Source organism: Solanum stenotomum, chromosome 10 (assembly GCF_019186545.1).
Source record: "Solanum stenotomum isolate F172 chromosome 10, ASM1918654v1, whole genome shotgun sequence".
Taxonomy (NCBI): Eukaryota; Viridiplantae; Streptophyta; class Magnoliopsida; order Solanales; family Solanaceae; genus Solanum; species Solanum stenotomum.
Window position 1 is genome coordinate 29,927,991 of NC_064291.1, and position 11,596 is coordinate 29,939,586.

Below are 11,596 nucleotides of genomic sequence, written 5' to 3' on the forward strand. Positions count from 1 at the left end.
GGACTTGTTTTTAATGAGTAGACCATTTTACACTTTTTTGCAGAGAAATTCTCCCATAGTTCACATAGAAGGAGCCGAACCGGTCTATATGTTCATTCCAAACAACACTACAGCAAATTTGGGTAAATATAAACCCTAGCCATCCCACGAAACCCCAGTATCCATTGAAAGCCAAAGAGAGTAGTTGAAAGAGTGAAAATGTTATAAATAGTCCCTTAACTATATGAGTATGTCAAAAATGATCCCTTAACTATACTTTTATTTGATTTAGTCCTTTAAGTATTAAAAAACTTATCAGTTTTGATCCCTTAACTATATATTTATCGGTTTTAGTTCTTTAAGTATTCAAAAACTTATCAGTTTTGGTCTCTTAACTATACACTCACCGGTTTTAGTCCTTTAAGTATTCAAAAACTTATCAGGTTTGGTCTTTCTCCATTTTTATTAATACAAATAGTTTAGGTTTATATTAAAGAAACTTTTCATGAAATTAAATATTTAACCCATTTTTTAATTTATTTCTCTATCCCCGCTACTTTTTCTTCAAATTATTTTTATGAAAAGAACAATAACCTCAACGATTCAAAATAAAATTAATGGGGAAAGAAGAAATAAGTCCTAATTTTATTCAATGGAGGATAAAAGGAAGCATATAACTGTTGCTACTGACTTGAATAATTGTGTTCCCTTCTTTGACAGTTAACAATTTATAATCAGTGTAATTTTTTTAATTTTATTTTTGATATAAAAGAAAAATATGAGATTTGATCGGAAAAGTAAAAGTAGTGGGGAGAGAGAAACAACTAAAAATTGGCCAAAGTATTTAATTCCTCAAGACATGAATTCAATTAATTTAAACCTAAGTTATTTGTATAAAAAATGGGTAGAAGTCAAACATGATAGGTTTTTAAATACTTAAAGGATTAAAACTGATAAATTTATAGTTAAGGGACTAAAACCGATAAATGTATAGTTAAGAGACTAAACCTGATAAGTTTATGAATAGTTGAAGGACTAAATCCGACAAAAGCATAGTTAAGTGATCATGTTAGACCTACTCATATAGTTAAGGGACTATTTATGCCATTTTATCGGTTGAAAGATGACACAAAAATGCAAATCATTTCAAGGCTAACAGAATTAAGAAGAAATAAGTACCGAGTCGACATGAAAAATCCCCTCAATAACGTCTATGGGGAGTAACAGCTAATTTCATTTACAGGGAAGAGAGCTGCTAAATCATGAAAGAACACAAAGCAGATTGGGTGAGTGTTTGTGTCAATGTGATTTGTGGAATCACTATCTATCATTGCCACACAGAAGCAATCTTACACTAAATTAAAATGATTCTTTATAAATAGATGTGTTTTGTCGGATCATCTATTGCACCATCCTTTTAATGTGTCTAACTAATTGACATTATAAAGGATTATAGATGTTCAGAGTTCGGGGTTCACTGGTCATTTTTAGTTTTATTAATAGTCTACTTACAATTTATATGATAAGCTGATGCACAAAGTATTTTACGTGATTCTACAAATATCCGTATTTTATATAACATTTCTCTTAAGTTAATACTCTCGTGAATGTATTTCCTTGAACAATCATGTGATGTTTCCTCTTCAACTCTTATTCTTCATGTTCTTATTGATTAGTTTTTTCCTTTGCTAACTAATATGGCATACAAGTAAAACTTTAAAAACCCGATGCACATACAAACGTCACATATATTAGTATACAAGGTATAATAAGTTAGTTTGTTGCATTTCCGGTATTTTTTGCAATGTCGAATATGAAAATGATGTAGGTCAAACCCTATGTCTCATTATTTTGCATTGTTCTTTTGTGTGGCCAGGAATTGACAAAGTTTATTAATCAGTGCAACGAAACAAAAGCTGCCACTTTTCGCTACTAAGGATGGTGGTTAATTATGTATACTTAAAGAGAAAAATATGAGTTGGCAAGCATTACTAGGTTATTAGTCAATGAGGGTATAATTAAATTTTATTTATTTACTGCCAGTAAATACAATTTTAGTTTTTTTGTCATTAAAAATGGGACCCACCATCTCTTTGTATACCGAACCAACAAAGCCTTCATTGGCCTTTGTATATGATTTAATGCAAAATCAAATTTATCTCTCCTCTTCCCATTCCCTATTTTCTCCTAAAATCACTCTTCCACTTCCAATTTGTAATTCAAATTTCACTTGCTTCCTCCAATCATGTTTTTACTTTTTGCATGTAACCGCCTAAATCGTGGGTGAACTCTTTTTTTCGTTTTTTTCAATTGTATATGTATTATGCTTGTTAGTTTTTGGATAGTTTTTTCTCAAAATTCCCTCATTACTTAACAAATTGTCAGTTTTTCAAAAAACAAAATGAATGATTCGACTCCATCTAAGAGGATTACGAGAGATACGCCATTGCATGTCAAAGTTATTAATAATCGACCTTCATTTTCACTCGATTTAGCTCAAGTTTTTGGAGTAAATGTAGGATCTGTTGGAAAAATAATTGGAGATCTCAAAAATATAATAATCATCTTCAAAATTCTCTAATTTAATTATTCAGCCTATATGAGAATTATTGGGCATTGATACCCCTTCCTTAAATAATACTGTTTGACCAATTTTCCTTTTCCATATTGCTAACAGTAACTTTTAATTTGGACATTATTCTTCATGATTAGCAATTACTCTCCTTTATTCCCGTTATTAATCTCCTTGAATTCCAATCCTTTAGCCGTTGGATCTATCAACCACTCTTATGGTGTGAATCTTTTTTCTATATATATTCACCATGATTTTTCCTATGAAAAAGATATATAAAAGAACAAAGTCTTCCTTGTATGTAGAACAAGAAAATTATTCCTTCTTATTGCTTGAGTTGCTGTGTTTTCTACCAATTTAATATTCTTTGTTAGATTCTGGCTCCTAGTTTTAGTACTAGAAGAGCTTGTTGAATCCTGGAGGATACACCTTAACCGGTAAAATATTCTTAAGGACAGTGCCATAGGCACACCTCAAGCTACGAGATTTCCGTGATTTCCAATAGTTTTCCAACAGTCTTAAGGATATTTCAGTTATCATGGTTCACGAAAACGATTCATTGTTGCTCAAAGATCTCATGGTGTTGTCCCTATTGTGCCTTCGCACAACTTTACCAAATACTCCCCTGATGTTTCAAAAGTGGAAGCTTTTGGTGGACAAATTTTTAAGTGATGGCACGAACGGATTTTCTCGGCTCTTGACATGTATGCAGTGACGTCTGCGCTAATAGAATCGAAATCGGATGAATCTGCTTTTGAGCAACTAAATCAGTGGATTTATGCAAATAAGGTATGTAAGCACACAATATTAAGTACTTTTTCTAATGAATTGTTCGATGTGTATTGTTCTAATAAGGAAGCAAAGGAGATTTGGGAATCGCTACTTGCTGAATATACTGCTGAAGATGCTACCAAACAAAAGTTTGTTATTGGTAATTTTACAAATGGGAGATGACCGAGGAGAAAGATGTGAAGATACAAATCAACGAGTTTCACAAACTAGTTGAAAATCTTAAGTCGGAGAAAATTATTTTATCGGAGCAGTTCGTGGCTGGTATATTGATCGAAAAACTACCAGAATCTCGAAATGACTACAAACAAAATTTGAAGCACAAACAAAATTTATTCTCTCTTGAAGATTTGGTGAAACACATCATCATTGAGGATACCAACCGAAAGCAATCATATTTTGCCAAAGCAAAAGAAATCTCTACAAAAGCCAATCTTGTGGAAGACAATAACTCTCGCAATAAAGATAACATGTATGAAAAAGAACTTGATTATAAACTCAGGGTCAACAATCAAAATTTCAAGAAAAAAGGTAATTGTTTTGTGTATGGCAAACCAGGCCACCATGCAGTTCAATGTAGAAACAGAGCTGGGAAAATGACAATCCTGCTAAGCCAAGAGTAAATCTGGCTGAATCAGATGATATCATAGTGATAGCCATTTCCCAAGCTAACCTTGTGGCCAATGTGAGTGACTGAGTGATAGATTCAGGTGCTACTAGGTTTTTTTAAGCCAATAAAACAGATTTTGTGTCTTACACCCAAGTAAATGAAGGAGAAGAAGTTGTGTATCTTGGTGATTCTTCAACCACTCAAGTCATTGGAAAAGGAAAGGTTCTTCTCAAACTCACATCTAAAAAACTTTGGCATTGACTAAAGTGCTACATGTTCCTAGTATCCGAACCAATCTGGTTTCCGTGGGATTATTAGGAAAGGTGGGGGTGAAATTTGCATTTGAATCTGGTAAGGTAGTGGTAACCAAGAATAATGTTTTGTGGGTAAAGGGTATTGTAATCATGGCTTATTTGCTCTCAATGTTTCTCAAATCATGAGTGAAGATAATAGTACTTAACTATTTACTTTTGACATGCTAAATTGGAACCATTTGAATAAATAAAAAAGTTGTATGCTTTAGTGTTTTGATAATAAAATTCTCATATGATAATGATTAGTTTTCAAAATGTTGAGGATTGGAGGAAAAGAAAGGGCCATCACGTGTTGGTATTTTTTATTATGGAATTATTTTCTAAATTAGTTTTTGGTTATAAAAATAGCAAGTAGAGAAATATCTTCTTCTTAAATAATGAAGAGACTTACCAATTGGGGTGTTATTGGTTTCCTTTTTAGTAAGATTTTAAATGGAAAAAATAAATAAATCAGAAAGTATGTTGTTCTTTTGATGATCACTTTGATTCTATAATTTAATTTTTCTTGTAATCACTAGAATAAAGATATTATTTTGAATGATGATATATAATGTTTGAGTGAAGTTATATTTTTAGCTTATCATTTATATGATGAAATGATTATTTGAAAAAATGGTTAAACTTGTTATTTAAAAATATCATTTTCTAATTTGAACTTTTTGAAATATGGAGGTAACATACTCTATCTTGTTATTCAAAATTCAATGTGTTCATCTATTGTGTTGATTTAAAATCAGCTGAATATAATGGAGTTAGCTGATAATGATGTTAAGTGGCTAAGTAACCTCCATATGGTGATTATATAAGTTTGAGACAAAGAGTAATAGAACATTGTTAAGAGATGGAATTAAATCCATGAATCATGTGAAGTCATAAGTGAATTTGGCCAGTTCTCTAACTTAAAATTTGGGGGAAAAAATTAATAAATGAAGCTTCAGTGAGAATGGGACTATTGTCAAGTTGTATATCAAACATGATGGTAACCCAACCTATGTGATTGGAGATCCCATTAATTAGGTTCATATGGGTAATAACAAGTCATCGTTTGATCTTGTGCACTATAAATTTTTGTCCCATCTGTGATCTTTTATGGTGTGCATATAGTGCAAATCTGCAAGGAAAGTGAGGTTGAGTTGTGAACTCTTAATCCATAACCATATCCTTTATAAGTGATGTATTGCTCTGCAGAATACACTTGATGGGTGGACCTATATGAGTATGGAGTGGTGCCTCTTCTATGAAATTGTGACAGATTTCTAAAGCACTCATGAATACCAGGACACGTGCATGGCCTCTTAGCGCAAAACCGCGATAACAACAAAGATTGTCCAAGTATAATGTGATAGAATAAGACACTAGACTTACAAATGAATTTCTTGGTTCATAGAAGTTTTAAACTTCACCAATTATTCTATGAGTTTAATCTTGTTTTGTCTAAGTCTGGTTCATAATCTACGAGATGTCAGGTTCAATGCATTATACTTATATCTATAAACCCAGCAAAATATCTTATTTCATTTTAATTCAAATTATTATTATTATTGAGATAGGTGCGGATTGTTGGAAAAATAATTGGAGTATCTCAAAAATATAATAATCATTTTCAAAATTCTCTAATTTATTCGGCCTTAATGAGAATTATTGGGCATTGATATCCCATCCTTAAATAGCATTGTTTGACCAATTTTCCTCTTCCATATTGCTAACAGAAACTTTTAATTTGAACATTATTCTTCATGTTTAGCAATTACTCTCCTTTATTCCCATTATTAATTTCCTTGAATTCCAATGTAATGACATGATTCCATCGTTAGGGAAAAACCAATGGAGAAAGAATTGGGGTCAGAAAACTTTTTGGGAGTAACTTGGAATTTCCTAATCTAGTCTAGATTTAGACGAAATCGGAGTCAGTAAAGCCTAGGGAAATCTAGTAACGAATGAGAGATCTAATTATGATTTGGACCACATAAGTAGATAGCTAAGACGTTAAGGAACACGTACATCTTTACGGAATCGAATTTGGGCGAGTAGAACTCCCGAAAATGATCTTAACGTGAACGGGTAACATTCTGTCTCCGTGTATCCAGCTGTAGCATGATGGATCCAGCTATAGAGGGATGGGTCCCATCGTAGCGGGACAGTCGCGACTTAAATAAGGTAAAACCCTCCAAAAACGTTATTTTCTGCAGAAGTTCATTCTTAAGAGCTATGAAACGACCCCGGGCTATTACTTGAAGGTTTACCACCTCTTCTAGCACCAAAGGTAAGGATTTTACTCCCCTAATCCATTTTTCGATCCGTAGAACATGGATTCTTGGTTAATTACTATTGGGGGGAGGGTTTTGATCTGAAACTAATGGTGGAAAAAACCCTAAATTGGGTATTAGGATCTTGGGTTTGGTCTAGGGTTATTGGGTTTGTTGTAATCCAAATAATTAGACCTTTGCTTGTTGATCCTTGCGTATATTAATTGTTTGTAGACCTAGAACAAGCGAAAAGAATCCGAAAAGGGAAGATTCAAGTGCCTTAGGGGATTTAAGCTTGGATTCGAGGTAGGTGATGGTTGTGATTCTATGATTGTGTGATGTATGTTTGTTCTTTCTTCATTATGATACATGTATGTATGAGAATGTTGCATTATTGATCACACTTGTTGTAAATAAGGATAATTGAATAAATGTATGTCATGAATCACCTCTTGTTGTATGATTGTGAGAATATACATTGTGATTGTGATTGTTGAATGGGCGGGTGTCGCGATCCGACAGACTAACTAGGATCAGTTGCCACGTTTCGACATAAATATGGGATCAGCTGCCACATTTCGGCATAACTAACTTGGATCGGTTGCCACGTTCCGGTATACTAACTCTTTGGGTTTGGGTTCCGTGAGAGGGTCATTGAATTGTGTTGTGTATCTACTTGTGATGAGTTCGTTCATATCTAATGATGATTGATATTGGAAGACGGTATGATGCTCTAAATTGATATAACTGTGATATGTGAGAATCGTGAAGTTGTTCATTGTTCGTATATGTTGATGATATTGTATATGTTCTATACGTTCATGTGATTATATTGTTGTATTGACTAATGTATGTTACACTTAATGGGATAGCCGCATGATCCTACCAGGACACTGTGGTTGTGTACTGATACTGCACTTGCTCTTTCTTTGTTTAGTAGAGGGTATCTTCAGGTGACTATTGATAGACCTCAGCTAGGTGACTATTGAGCTTGGCCGGATTCAAGGGTAAGCCTGCTATTTCAGGCTGCCATGGATGTCTCTTGTTTAAGTTCATTCTTTTCGGACTCAGACTATTGGTTTAAGGTGTTGTTTAGTTTCGGGGTTATACCTCTTGTTCTTAGACTTGTCGTTAGTAGAGTTTTGGTACATTAACTTTCAGGTTCTAGGGGTTGAATTTCCACATTGTTAGTTTATTAATGTTAGACTTTGGTTAGAGTTTATGAGAACTTCTATTTCTTTCCTTAGTATTTTGCTGCTTTCGTATACTTAAATGCCTTAGTTTTAGTTTAGTTGCTTGGTTTGAGTTATAGTAGTGGTTCTCCAACCGGAGGGTTATGTGGGTGCCAATCACGACGGTATGGGTCGTGACATCCAATCAATTAGCCGTTGGAGCTATTAACCACTCTTATGGTGTGAATCTTTTTTCTATATATATTCACCATGATTTTTCCTATGAAAAAGATATATAAAAGAACCAAGTCTTCCTTGTATGTAGAATAAGAAAATTGTTCCTTCCTATTGTTTGAGTTGCTAGGTTTTCTATCAATTTAATATTCTTTGTTAGATTCTAGCTCCTAGTTTTAGTATTAGAAGAGTTTGTTGAATACTGAAGGATACACCTTAACCGGTGAAATATCCTTAAGGACAATGTCATAGGCACTCCTCAAGCAACGAGATTTTCGTGATTTCCATTAGTTTTCCAACAGGATCTATGGCAAAATCTAAACAAATTCTGGGGGGAAAATCTATCAAAGAATTGAGATCCAAAAAAAAAACCCAATTGCACTCCAGGAAGTCATCAACAATGCCAAGGCAAGCAACATTAAAATTGTTGAAGGAGGAACTAAGAGGAAAGTCAAACAAAGTGATTCTGAGGAGATTGTATCTACTTCATTAGATCATGACAAATATGAAAAACATCAGGTATTTGCGTAAAACACAATAGTATGTAGATATTTGTATATTTTGTTAGTTATTGATGCTTATCATGATCAACGACACTAACCTACGGTATGAGTGTCTACAATCGTCAATAGTATACTAACCCAACAAAGGTTGGGGTCGTGTCCCAAGGGAGTGGTTTTGAGAATTGATAAAAAGAAAAATTAAGCTCTAACTAATCATAGCTAAAGACATTAAGGATTAAAAACTTAGTAAAGTAAAGGGGGAGACACAAAAGTGTCAATTATCGATTTGGGGGTTTTGTCACAAGTAGTAAAAATAGCAAAAATTAACAAGAAAATCAAGTATAGGGAAATGTTCTTGGGGTGTGACCGCAATACAAGTTGAGATAAATCGTTGGGTACATGCTTTCAATAGAAAATTTGCAAGACAATAGTGACTAGGCTAAGCTTTAGATGGAAATAAGTTTCCTCTCGGGCAACTTACCCCATTTCAAATGGGTTCCTCTCGGACACCCATTTGCCGCATGAAGACCAGCCTACGCCTTACCCCAATCACTCTCTCGAGCTGAGTGTTAGGATATGGGACTAGGGCTCACCCTCTCGGGCAGAACCTCATGTCAACCCACTCCTTAGGCCATCAGTCTAGTGGTCTTGGTTTCGCGACCTCCCTCTCGGGCAAGCCGAAAATACATGGGTGGTTTTGTATTTGCAACTACAAATCCATTAAATTAAACCACAACCACTACGTGAAATCACCATTAAAATACATATATCCTATCAGCAAGCAAGACCCAACAACAATATCAACACATATTTGCTAAATCACACCCCAAGAATGGGTTTTTTAGCCACACATCAAGAAATAACAAAATACACCTAAAATGATACTAAAATCAAATAGGTATAAGAAATTAAACCTTGATTTAAGCAAAAGAAGAAGAATGGAGAAGACCCACTTCCAACTTGGGGAAGATGAAATCCTTCTCTCTTCAAGTCTCCCACAAAACCCTTTACAAACTTGAGAGAAAATATCTAAAAACATACTATTCTATTCTGAATATAATAATAATGGTTCGAGGCTTATAAAACTAATAACAATTTTAGTAGTTATAGCCATCAGAAATTAGTGCAGGCGGATAGTTCAGCTAAGTTAGTCGAGTCCGTCGAATGACTCGGCGACTCGCTCTTTTTCTGTCTCATCGCCGTTGAGTACTTGCCTATAATATCTTCACGTTCTGGACCATTAGGTGGTATAGTACTGCTTCTCGAAACTATTCGGCAAAGCACCAACTGCTCATTTCATCGTCTTTTTTATCCTCTTCATTCAGGGCTTCGCATACTGGAACAAAGGGTTGAGTATGTCCTTTCGGGGAATCGCCCAAGGTTCTTGGCGATGCTTATGCTTCAGCTTCTTTGTTCTTTTCATCCTTTTTGTTCCTTTTTGCGCCTAAGTGTCCATGCTTCTACTAAAACTTCAAATACCTGAAACTTAAGAGTTTTCATTAGATATTGAGACCAAATAAGCATTCGAGGACACTATTTTTATCAAAATAAAACCCTAAATGAGTCCAATTTGTGGACTCATCAACACCCCCAACTTAAACGTTTGCTTGTCCTCAAACAAACTCAAGTTCAGCTGTTCAAAAAGAGTGTCTCAAACAATACTACACAAGACTCAATCATGAGTGCACACAACAAGACTCAATTTACTTATGCAAGGATCAATTGAGTACTCAAAGATTCAAGTTGTGACACACCATTACCAAAGATTCTCATGCTCGCAATACCTGCTACTTGTGCATGTTCAAGCTCAACAAAAAGTATCTAAATGCCCTCACATGAAAAATGATTCCATATTCATACACAGAGGTTAATCAATTCAAGATCAAGAATCCGATGCAACGCTCACACTCAGAAAAAGGAACACAATGCATGTTTTCACCCATAGGGTTGCCCTTATTTTCTAATCGACTTTCAATTCGGTTTATTCAAGATCAAAAAGGTCTTTCTAAGGCTTGTAATGGGGTTGAATGCAAAGGTATGGTCATTTAGGCTCAGTGACTTTTTCCTCGTGAGTTGTGGCATTCTCAAGACATTCCCTTCTTTTCTTTTATCAATTCTTTTTCTAGTGCTTCTAAGTCACCTTTTTTTATTCTCCTCTATGGATTTCTTGAAACCCGATTCCCTTCGTACTTTATTCCACATTTCATTTTAAAAAAAAAAATTAATTGAAGGGGTTCCATTTTTATGCGATACCATGGGTTAAGGGGGACTTTTCTTGCACTTCTTGACTTCTCCTTTTCCCTTTCACCACACCTTTGGCCTAAGTTGGCTATTCGCTAAACCACAACTCAAGAGGATTGTAGGTAGTGGTTCAAGTAAGGTCTAGGGTTCATCAAGGTTCTTCCAAAAAAAGGTAAGGCTTAAAGGGTGCTCAAAAGAGTTTCACACGCTCACGGGTAGGCCACAAGAGAGGTATATGTCAAATTTGGCTCACACTCTTTATGATTGCCTAATATCATATCAAGAGGACACCTTTCTAAATCAATCAAACTAACAGGGCAAATTCTAGGTTTATTCATGCAAGTTTCAAAGCAAGCTAATCACACAAGGCATCGACACTTAAGTCAAACAAGACTACACACTTTCGCTAGTGTGCAATGGTCATTACAAGAGAATCAATTCGATAAATGGCTAATCACAACGAGATGCAACGAGTTCACATATTGTCTATGCAACTTCATTTGGCCTCATCATAGTCATACATTCATGCTCGTTCAATTAAGAGCACTATTTAGTCATCGATATTGATTGAAATCGAGACTCAAATTTTTGCGAAAGAACAGCCACAATTAACTCACAAAGGGTGGCAAAAATGAGTGAAAAATTCAAAAAAAATGGAAGGGTTAAAATCATTTGCAATTTAAAAAAAAAAAAGAGCCATGAGCTCAAACATCCACGAAAAGCAGTGTAAACACAATTTTAAACAGAACAGCCCAAATATAAACCAAAAAAAGGTGGGCCACACCCCACCACAAATAAGAGCGTTTGTCCAGAAATGTGCATAATGAAAGTACCCAGAGTTTAAGAAAGCTAAGATATAGAAAGAGGTCAAGAAGAGTCTTGTCTATGCAGTCTCTCTATCTGCTGGGGCATTCAATGCATTTCCCTGAAGTAAAA